Below are 10,756 nucleotides of genomic sequence, written 5' to 3' on the forward strand. Positions count from 1 at the left end.
GTCCGTAGAGCTCCGAGACAGGATTGTGTCGAGGCACAGATCTGGGGAAGGGTACCAAAAACAAACCTTCCAGAAGGACAACCATCTCTGCAGCACTCCAGCAATCAGGCCTTTATGGTAGAGTGACCAGACGGAAGCCACTCCTCAATAAAAGGCACATGACAGCCCGCTTGGAGTTTGCCAAAAGGCACCTAAAGACTCTCAGACCATGAGAAACAAGATTCTCTGGTCTGATGAGACCAAGATTGAAGACTTTGGCCTGAATGCCAAGCCTCACGTCTGGAGGAAAACTGGCACTATCCCTATGGTGAAGCATTGTGGTGGCAGCATCATGCTGTAGGGATATTTTCAGCGTCAGGGACTGGGAGACTAGTCAGGATCGAGGGAAATATGAACGGAACAAAGTACAGAGATATCTTTGATGAAAACCTGCTCCAGAGCTCTGAGGACCTCAGACTGGGGGCGAAGGTTCACCTTCCGACAGGACAATGACCCTAAGCACACAGCCAAGACAACACAGGAGGGGCTTTGAGACAAGTCTCTGAATGTCCTTGAGTGGCCCAGCCAGAGCCCGGACTTGAACCTGAGGAGAACACTACCTGCATGAATGCATAGTGCCACTGTAAAGTTTGGTGGAGGAGACCTGAAAATAGCTGTGCAGCGACGCTCCCCATCCAACCTGACAGAGCTTGAAAGGATCTGCAGAGAAGAATGGGAGAACTCCCCAAATATAGCTGTGCCATGTTTGTAGCGTCATACCCAAGAAGACTCAAGGCTGTAATCGGTGCCAAAGATGCTTCAACAAAGTACTCAGCCTGAATACTTACAGTCATATGAAAAAGTTTGGGCACCCCTCTGAGGCTGCATAATAATTTACTCTGTCGTCACAGAAAATGATCAGTGGCATGCCAGTCATTTTCTAATAAAAGCTGAGTACTGGGGTATTGTCCAGACAAAGATTTTTTTGTGTAGCAATATTAAGTTGTATGAAATTAAATCAGATGTGAAAAATAGGATATGCAAAAATGTGGGCACCCTTGTCATTCTGTTGATTTTAATACCTGTAACTACTTAGCACTGATTAATTGGAACACACAATTGGTTTGGTAAGCTAATTAAGCCTTGAACTTCATAGACAAGTGCATCCAATCATGAGAAAAGGTATTTAAGGTGGCCAATTGCAAGTTGTTGTTCTCTTTGACACTCCTCTGAAGAGTGGCAACATGGGGGCCTCAAAACAACTCTCAAATGACCTGAAAACAAAGATTGTTCAACATTATGGTTTAGAGGAAGGCTACAAACAGCTATCGCAGAGATTTAAGCTGTCAGTGTCCACTGTGAGGAAATGGAAGACCACAGGCACAGTTCTTGTTAAGGCCAGAAGTGGCAGGCCAAGTAAAATATCGGAGAGGCAAAGGCGAAGGATGGTGAGAACGGTCAAAAACAGCCCACAGACCACCTCGAAAGACCTACAACATCATCTTGCAGCAGATGGTGTCACTGTGCATCGTTCAACAATTCAGCGCACTTTGCACAAGGAGAAGCTGTATGGGAGAGTGATGCGGAAGAAGCGTTTTCTGTACACACACCACAAACAGAGTCGCTTGAGGTATAAAAACGCACATTTGGACAAGCCAGCTTCATTTTGGAATAAGGTGCTGTGGACTGATGAAACAAAGATTGAGTTATTTGGTCATAACAAGGGACGTTATGCATGGCGGCAAAAGAACACAACGTTCCAAGAAAAACACTTGCTACCCACAGTAAAATTTGGTGGGGGTTCCATCATGCTGTGGGGCTGTGTGTCCAGTGCCGGTACTAGGAATCTTGTTAAAGTTGAGGGTCGCATGGATTCCACTCAATATCAGCAGATTCTTGGGAATAATGTTGAAGAATCAGTCACAAAGTTGAAGTTACGCCGGCGCTGGATATTTCAACAAGACAACGACCCAAAACACTGCTCAAAATCTACCCGGGCATTTATGCAGAGGAACAAGTACAATGTTCTGGAATGGCCATCCCAGTCCCCAGACCTGAATATCATTGAGAATCTGTGGGATGATTTGAAGCGGGCTGTCCATGCTCTGCAACCATCAAACCTAACTGAACTGGAGATGTTTTAAAAGGAGGAATAGTCCAAAATACCTTCATCCAGAATCCAGACACTCATTAGAGGCTATGGGAAGCGTCTAGAGGCTGTTATTTTAGCAAAAGGAGACTACTAAATATTGATGTGATTTTTCTATTGGAGTGCCCAAATTTATGCACCTGTCTAATTTTGTTTTGATGCATATTGCACATTTTCTCTTAATCCAATAAATCTCATTTCACTACTGAAATATTACTGCGTCCATCAGTTACAGTGGGGCAAAAAAAGTATTTAGTCAGCCACCAATTGTGCAAGTTCTCCCACTTAAAAAGATGAGAGAGGCCTGTAATTTTCATCATAGGTACACTTCAACTATGAAAGACAAAATGAGAAAAAAAATTCCAGAAAATCACATTGTAGGATTTTTAATGAATTTATTTGCAAATTATGGTGGAAAATAAGTATTTGGTCACCTACAAACAAGCAAGATTTCTGGCTCTCACAGACCTGTAACTTCTTCTTTAAGAGGCTCCTCTGTCCTCCACTCGTTACCTGTATTAATGGCACCTGTTTGAACTTGTTATCAGTATAAAAGACACCTGTCCACAACCTCAAACAGTCACACTCCAAACTCCACTATGGCCAAGACCAAAGAGCTGTCAAAGGACACCAGAAACAAAATTGTAGACCTGCACCAGGCTGGGAAGACTGAATCTGCAATAGGTAAACAGCTTGGTTTGAAGAAATCAACTGTGGGAGCAATTATTAGGAAATGGAAGACATACAAGACCACTGATAATCTCCCTCGATCTGGGGCTCCACGCAAGATCTCACCCCGTGGGGTCAAAATTATCACAAGAACGGTGAGCAAAAATCCCAGAACCACACGGGGGGACCTAGTGAATGACCTGCAGAGAGCTGGGACCAAAGTAACAAAGCCTACCATCAGTAACACACTACGCCGCCAGGGACTCAAATCCTGCAGTGCCAGACGTGTCCCCCTGCTTAAGCCAGTACATGTCCAGGCCCGTCTGAAGTTTGCTAGAGAGCATTTGGATCATCCAGAAGAAGATTGGGAGAATATCATATGGTCAGATGAAACCAAAATCTAACTTTTTGGTAAAAACTCAACTCGTCGTGTTTGGAGGACAAAGAATGCTGAGTTGCATCCAAAGAACACCATACCTACTGTGAAGCATGGGGGTGGAAACATCATGCTTTGGGGCTGATTTTCTGCAAAGGGACCAGGACGACTGATCCGTGTAAAGGAAAGAATGAATGGGGCCATGTATCGTGAATTTTGAGTGAAAACCTCCTTCCATCAGCAAGGGCATTGAAGATGAAACGTGGCTGGGTCTTTCAGCATGACAATGATCCCAAACACACCGCCCGGGCAACGAAGGAGTGGCTTCGTAAAAAGCATTTCAAGGTCCTGGAGTGGCCTAGCCTGTCTCCAGATCTCAACCCCATAGAAAATCTTTGGAGGGAGTTGAAAGTCCGTGTTGCCCAGCAACAGCCCCAAAACATCACTGCTCTAGAGGAGATCTGCATGGAGGAATGGCCCAAAATACCAGCAACAATGTGTGAAAACCTTGTGAAGACTTACAGAAAACGTTTGACCTCTGTCATTGCCAACAAAGGGTATATAACAAAGTATTGAGATAAACTTTTGTTATTGACCAAATACTTATTTTCCACCATAATTTACAAATAAATTCATTCAAAATCCTACAATGTGATTTTCTGGATTCCCTAAAGTGTTTTAGGGAGCATTTGACAGTGATGAGGGGGTTATACTCCCTTTATACTTTATACTACTTGTGGGTTTATACTCTCACTTGGATGGCAAGGAGGTTCAGGCTGTCATAATGGGTAACACACACATTTAGTATAAGTAGTTTTTAAAAAATCTGGGATGACACCCATATGGTAGACCCCAATGACTGAGGTTGTCCTATATCTGGTCCGTTATTGTAAACTCAACCCATTCTGACAATCTAATCGTCAGCTTCTGAAAGCTCCATCCAAGTGAGAAAATAAAAACTCTGCAAGGTGCAGCGTGGTGAGTGTACATTTTCTCTTTATTTGGTAAAAAGACGCCGAACAAAACAATAAACACTACAAAAACAAACCGTGAAGCTCAAAGGCTATGTGCCCTAAACAAAGTCAACTTCCCACAAAGACTACCAAAGTATTGTTCTCAATCAGAGACAACGATAGACAGCTGCCTCTGATTGAGAACCACACCCGGCCAAACACAAAGAAATAGAAAACATAGAACATAGAATACCCACCCCAACTCACGCCCTGACCAAACCAAAATAGAGACATAAAAAGGATCTCTCAGGTCAGGGCGTGACAAATACGTCAGAGTACATATCTGTAATAGGTTGCAGTTAGTTCTTACAGAGAATTTAGCTATTTAAAGTGAAGTGTAAAATGTCTATATAATTATTTATTACTCACTACCAAGTGAAAATACTTACAATTAAAAGATGAGCTTGACCCAGATGGTACACTTTTTAGGGGCAAGATTTAGCAACAACATTAAGTGGAGATTTTTTAGTTGTGCAGTCACGAGTAGGTAATTACAACCAAACGAGCCTCCAACTTTAGTAATCTCGGACACCCAGTACATCTTTCCACAAGAGATTACAACCGTATTACACTTATTACTGAATCAGATGCAGCTGAGAAGAAATTAAACACTAAATTGGTGAATTTAGTGGAAACTTGCCCATTTGTAACAAGCATTTGTTTTTACACCTCTACAATTACAGACTGCAATTACCACCTGTTACATGTGGTTAATACAGTGTAACTATGAGTTATTACAATTAACTACAATATGTGTTACATTGTAATTACACATGTAATTACACTGTAATAAGGACCCCTTAAAATTAAGTGTTACCTAATTTGTTTCAGTAAAGCTCATTCAAACAAAACAGTAGAACATTAAAAACTATCACAAAATACCAAACCTCCATAAAAGCGTTCATATTTGATGATCTCAAGGGCCTCTGTACATACTAGTGTCAAGTGCTAACCAGAAGAGTATTGTCTTCACTAAAATGCCTGTGAGAAGAAGCTACTAACCAGACTATTGAGATCTAGCCAAAGTGTGCGTCGTCAAGGGGGGGTATTAAAGGTGCCCCCCGGGAGTCGGAGGGAAGGGGGAGAAGTCATGACGGGCGAACATGAAGACGTCGCTCGGTTTTCGTATTAAAAGGAACTGCAAAAAGTTGGCCATCATAGCACAGAGCTCTGGTTCTGCAGCAGGTACGAGGCATGCTCTGCATTCAACTCCTGTAACACACACACAGATCAGGTCAGGTTGGAAACTTAGGGGTTAGTGGTTTAAGTGTAAGGGGCTAGGTGAGAGTAGGAGGTAATGGTAGGTTGTAGGGGAAGACTAATATGTCACCTTTCTGTCCAGGAACTTGGAGTGCATCTGCATGTCCTCATCTCACACCAGACGCCTCTCCTCAAACACTGGCTTCTCATCCCTCACCTCTGACACACAACACACATACACACAACCATATAAATAGGGGAACTTTCCTATTAGTGTGTGCACTTGTGTGTACTTGTATGTATTTGGGGCAGGAACAGCAGAAGCCTCATGTTGTCTTGCCAGGTGCCTAAACAGGAACAGGATATGACATCACACAGGGAGAAAGAGATGGCAGGAGCAGTGGTGCCCTGTGTGTCCCAGGTTCCCCTTGTGTAGGCTGGGTTACTGTAAAATCCCTTTGTGACAACTGCTGATGTAAAAAGAAAAAGGGCATATATCATTTTGATTGGTCGTATGAGTAGAAGTGATGTCCACTTGCCAAACATGTAGGAAGTAGCAGTGGCAACACTGCCAAGTGGCTGGGATGTCCTCCACTGAGTCCACTGTCCTCTCTACCCCAAACTGCCGTCTGCACCCCAGCTCCCTCTGACCCTAGTTTGACGCTTTGGTGCACCAGACACTTTGCGCACTTGGGTGGAAGTGTCTGGGAACGAGATTAAATCAAACAACTGAGAACACACAACAACTTCACAAAACAGAGAACACATCTCTCACAAAAAAAAAAAAATTGGAGTATTATGAGTAGGGCAGACACACACGCAAGCACACACAGACACACTCACATAATGTGGAGGTTGAGATGTGTGTGTCCTGGTGAAAGGAAGGCCATGTTCTTCGGGAAGTTCTTCCTCAAAGGGAGCAGCATCAGAAGCAGCAGGCTAGAGCCTTCACACACTAACCCCTTCAGAGAGGACAGAGGGTACAACAGTCTGCCTCCTCAGTTCCTACACACACATACAGGTTAGAGCCTTCAGATACATAACCTCTAACAGAGCACATCAGGAAACACTCACTCTGCCCCCTTACCTCACGCATACACAAAAATCCTTACTTCACAAATACACACAAATAAACAGAAATACATTTCATAAGATTCTCGGTGCAGACTTTAAACCTTTCCATGTGGAAATGATTACCATGTGTGTGCTCATCCATTCCTGTGTTTGCGTGTTACCTGTAGGAAGTGGTCTAGCTGCTGCAGCAGCTCCATGTCTATGGATGTTCTTCTCTGCTGAACATGTGTAGGATGTGAGGGATTGTAAAGGAGTCTAATTCTGCATCCAGCATCTGTCTCTATGGAGAATGATTCTACACACGGAGTCAAATACAAAGTAAATTTAGTTTATCGCACATTGCACACTGTCCCTGTCCCTCTAGAAAAACAGAGGGAATATGTAATTAAACTCTAGTACAAGGGTATTCAACTATTACCTTACAAGGTCCAGAGCCTGCAGTTTTTTTGTTCTACCTGATAAATAATTGTACCCATCTGGTGTGCCAGGTATAAATCAGTCCCTGATTAGAGGAAAACAATGAAAAAAGGCAGTGACACTGGCTTTGAGGTCCAGAGTTGAGTTTGAGTGCCTTAGGATATACGAAACCATACCATGCAAGGCAAGTGTTGTGCCTGCCTATATGTGTAGTGTCACCGTCAACAGAGCAAGCTTCAATCTCACCTGCATGTGTAGTGGTGGCCATATGCAGGCATACTCAGTATGCCCACCTATTTCTGTACAGATACACTCACCTATACTCACTAATTACCATTGAGAATTATAATTTAATTGTTGAACAATTCAACTTTCCATCTTAATTCCTTTCATCTCTGTCATTATTCGGTGGAGGGAAGGACCAGCTATAGCTAGCTACCTACACCATATAGATAATTGTAGATCATTAATTCATACTCACCTGATGGCGAAGAGAGGGTTGTAAATTAACCCCTAAAACCAAGTGTCAGATCACAATGTCTGCTCTATGTTTGGACTTTTAGTTTCTTTGTACAATCCTCACTGTATATTTGACAGTTCAGTGTGACTTTTGTTTTAACAGCAGGTTTTTTGCCTTCTCTGTTGTACACACAAAGAGTATATGGGAAACAGGCGCGAGAGAAAAAAGAAAATCCTTTTGTTAACGTTGTTCAAGCGTTAACAGGCTAATATTAGTTAATCTTGGCCACATTAGCAAGCTGTTAGCATTTAAACAACTATTTGGGTATACATTTTCATGCATATTGATGCATTTGATGTATGAAGCACGCTAATGTAAAGTTGTGGAAAAGTGTATTGTTTGTGGACTGTATTGTTCATATTGTAAGAGCATTTTTGATTTGTTTCTCCATCAGCTCTTACGGTTTGTTTATGGAAATGATACCGCATTAAACTTTCATGACCCATCAGTTTGAGAGATGACCATCATTCAGCTGGGGATGCTGTAGTAAGAGCTGGACCCTCATCAATCCTGCCGCCCTGCTGCATCTCTGAATGGTGTACACGAGGACGGGTCTTCACGATGTCACACTGCCACCTTGTCTGATGTTACTGACTTTGGACCTTTTATCGGGCAGTTCTGCATCTCCCCTTGAGTCCCCAACACTAACTGTCAATCTGGCATCTCCACGGGCAGCGGGAAAATGTATTTTGTGTGATGGTCATAACTATAGACAATCGTATGCAGTGAAAGTAGTGAGTATTATTTATAAACTGATCATTTAAGACTGTCATGGAAGGAGTTATAATTTGTCAGTGATTATTAATGCTCACTTCTATGATTTAAGAAGGCAGTAAAGGCTGTCCACATCAACAACTATCTATGGACATAACTAAACGTATTTTCCCATTCTCAAAATGAATTGCATCTCAAGAGTACTAAGGACTGCTGTATATTGTTGCCCGATTGATTTACGGTTGATTCAAGCATGTTTGCAATGATTGGATACCCATATATAGTAGAGTGAATGAATCTGTTGATACACCGTTATATTGATATTTGGCTGTTTGAAATGTCATTTGTGCTACTGTGCCTTTCTCCCAAATTCACTGTAAATCAAATTTAAAATGGCAGAGTCAGTCACCTCTTCTTCAACTTTTTAACACGAAATTCAAGGAACAGAAAAAGGAAAAAATACTTATCTCCATGTATGACCAATGGAAGATCCAAGCCCGCAAAGCAAGAGAGCAGCTAAAGTCAGACGTAACAGAGAGACAACTGGCATTTCTGATCGACACATTGGAGAGAGGAAAGGATGATGTCATGAGCAACTATCTTGAAATTCGAGATCACATCACACCGTCAACTGAGTTAAGGCGTTGTGTCGACGCATGTGAGGCAGTTACAGCAGATATTATCAAAATTGCCTATGAAAGGATATCAGGCATTGGTGAAGAGTTTGATGCCAAACAGGAAAAACGTTGTCTCCGTGAGTTACTTGATTGTGACTGCGCTTGCTCCATTTATGGATCTACTGTCTCACAAATAGGTCACAAGTCCAGTGTTCAATCCAGCCATAGCTCCATAGCCTCAAGTATGGCAGCCAAACGTGCAGATGCAGCAGTGAAGCTGGTAGCAAAGGAAGTTGAGTATGAAGTGTTGCTGGAGGAAAAGAAACAAAAGGAAAGCATACAACACTTAAAAGAGCAGCAAAGGAAGGATCTTGAAGCTCAGAAATGTGAGTTGGGTAATTGGGTAATTGTCAAAGAGATCCCCTCAGTAACCCCTGCAGATGCTATTCACATTCTGGAGAACGATTTCAAGGACTCCAGTGAAGATGGCAAGACAGTGCCTCAGGATGACATCCTCTTCCTGAAGAAGATGAATGATGGTATAGGGAAAAATAGTCATGGCCACTATGAAATACCCTTGCCATTTAAGGAGAGACCCAATCTACCCGACAACAAACAACACGCCATTGTTAAAGGATGAAAGGTTTAAGGAACGTGTCAAGTCCATGGATGAGGTCATTGAAAATGGTGACGCGGAAGAAGTTGAAGATGATGGAAATGGAGGCGAGGAATTGGTTTACAGCTCATCATGGCGTCTATCATCCTAAAAAGCCAGATAAGCAGATAAGTAGTTAATTGCTTTGCAAAGTACAAGGGAACCAGTTTAAATGACCATCTGCTTCCAGGGCCTGATTTGACGAACAAGCTGAATGGTGTTCTCATGTGTTTAAGAAAAGCACAAACATTAAAATTCCCATGACACAACTTTCAAAGTTCTTGAAATTTTCCAGCTTGACTGACCTTCATATCTTAAAATAATGATGGACTGTCGTTTCTCTTTGCTGATTTGAGCTGTTCTTGTCAAAACATGGACTTGGTCTTTTACCAAATAGGGCTATCTTCTGTATACCACCCCTATCTTGTCCCAACACAACTGATTGTCTCAAACACATTAAGAAGGAAAGAAATTCCACAAATTAACTTTTAACAAGGCACACCTGTTAATTGAAATGCCTTCCAGCTGGTTGAGAGAATGCCAAGGGTGTGCAGAGCTGTCATCAAGGCAAAGGGTGGCTACTTTGAAGAATCTCAAATATAAAATATATTTTGATTTGTTTAACAATTCTTTGGTTACTACATGATTCTATGTGTTATTTCATAGTTCTGATTTATTCACTATTATTCTACAATGTAGAAAATAGTCAAAATAAAGAACAACCCTTGAATGAGTAGGTTTGTCCATACTTTTGACTGGTACTGTATATATACACTACCGTTCAAAAGTTTGGGGTCACGTAGAAATGTCCTTGTTTTTGAAAGAAAAGCAAATTTTTTGTTGCTATGTCTAGTGTCTGTGTTCTTTTGCCCATCTTAATCTTTTATTTTTATTGGCCAGTCTGAGACATGGCTTTTTCTGTGCAACTCTACCTACAAGGCCAGCATCCCGGAGTCGCCTCTTCACTGTTGGCGTTGAGACTGGTGTTTTGCGGGTACTATTTCATGAAGCAGCCAGTTGAGGACTTGAGGCGTCTGTTTCTCAAACTAGAACTAGACACTAATGTACTTGTCCTCTTGCTCAGTTGTGCACCGGGGCCTCCCACTCCTCTTTCTATACTGGTTTGAGCCAGTTTGCGCTGTTCTGTGAAGGGAGTAGTACACAGCGTTGTACAAGATCTTCAGTTTCTTGGCAATTTCTCGCATGGAATAGCCTTAATTTCTCAGAACAAGACTAGACTGACGAGTTTCAGAAGAAAGTTCTTTGTTTCTGGCCGTATTGAGCATCGAGTAATCAAACCCACAAATGCTGATGCTCCAGATACTCAACTACTCTAAAGAAGGCAAGTTTTATTGCTTCTTTAATAATGTATT

The 10,756-nt window shown here is 42.1% G+C and overlaps 1 long non-coding RNA gene across 1 annotated transcript; it reads right to left on the reverse strand.

Moving 5' to 3' along the window:
• Positions 1-4,152: 4,152 nt before the first annotated feature.
• LOC129818329 (uncharacterized) lies at positions 4,153-10,522 on the reverse strand. Its single transcript, XR_008753932.1, has 4 exons — positions 6,622-10,522; positions 6,230-6,348; positions 5,517-6,090; positions 4,153-5,398 (listed from the first exon to the last, which is right to left on the reverse strand). It is a non-coding gene; the product is annotated as an uncharacterized LOC129818329 (long non-coding RNA).
• Positions 10,523-10,756: the final 234 nt, after the last annotated feature.

Source organism: Salvelinus fontinalis, chromosome 21 (genome assembly GCF_029448725.1).
Source record: "Salvelinus fontinalis isolate EN_2023a chromosome 21, ASM2944872v1, whole genome shotgun sequence".
In the NCBI taxonomy this organism is placed as follows: Eukaryota; Metazoa; Chordata; class Actinopteri; order Salmoniformes; family Salmonidae; genus Salvelinus; species Salvelinus fontinalis.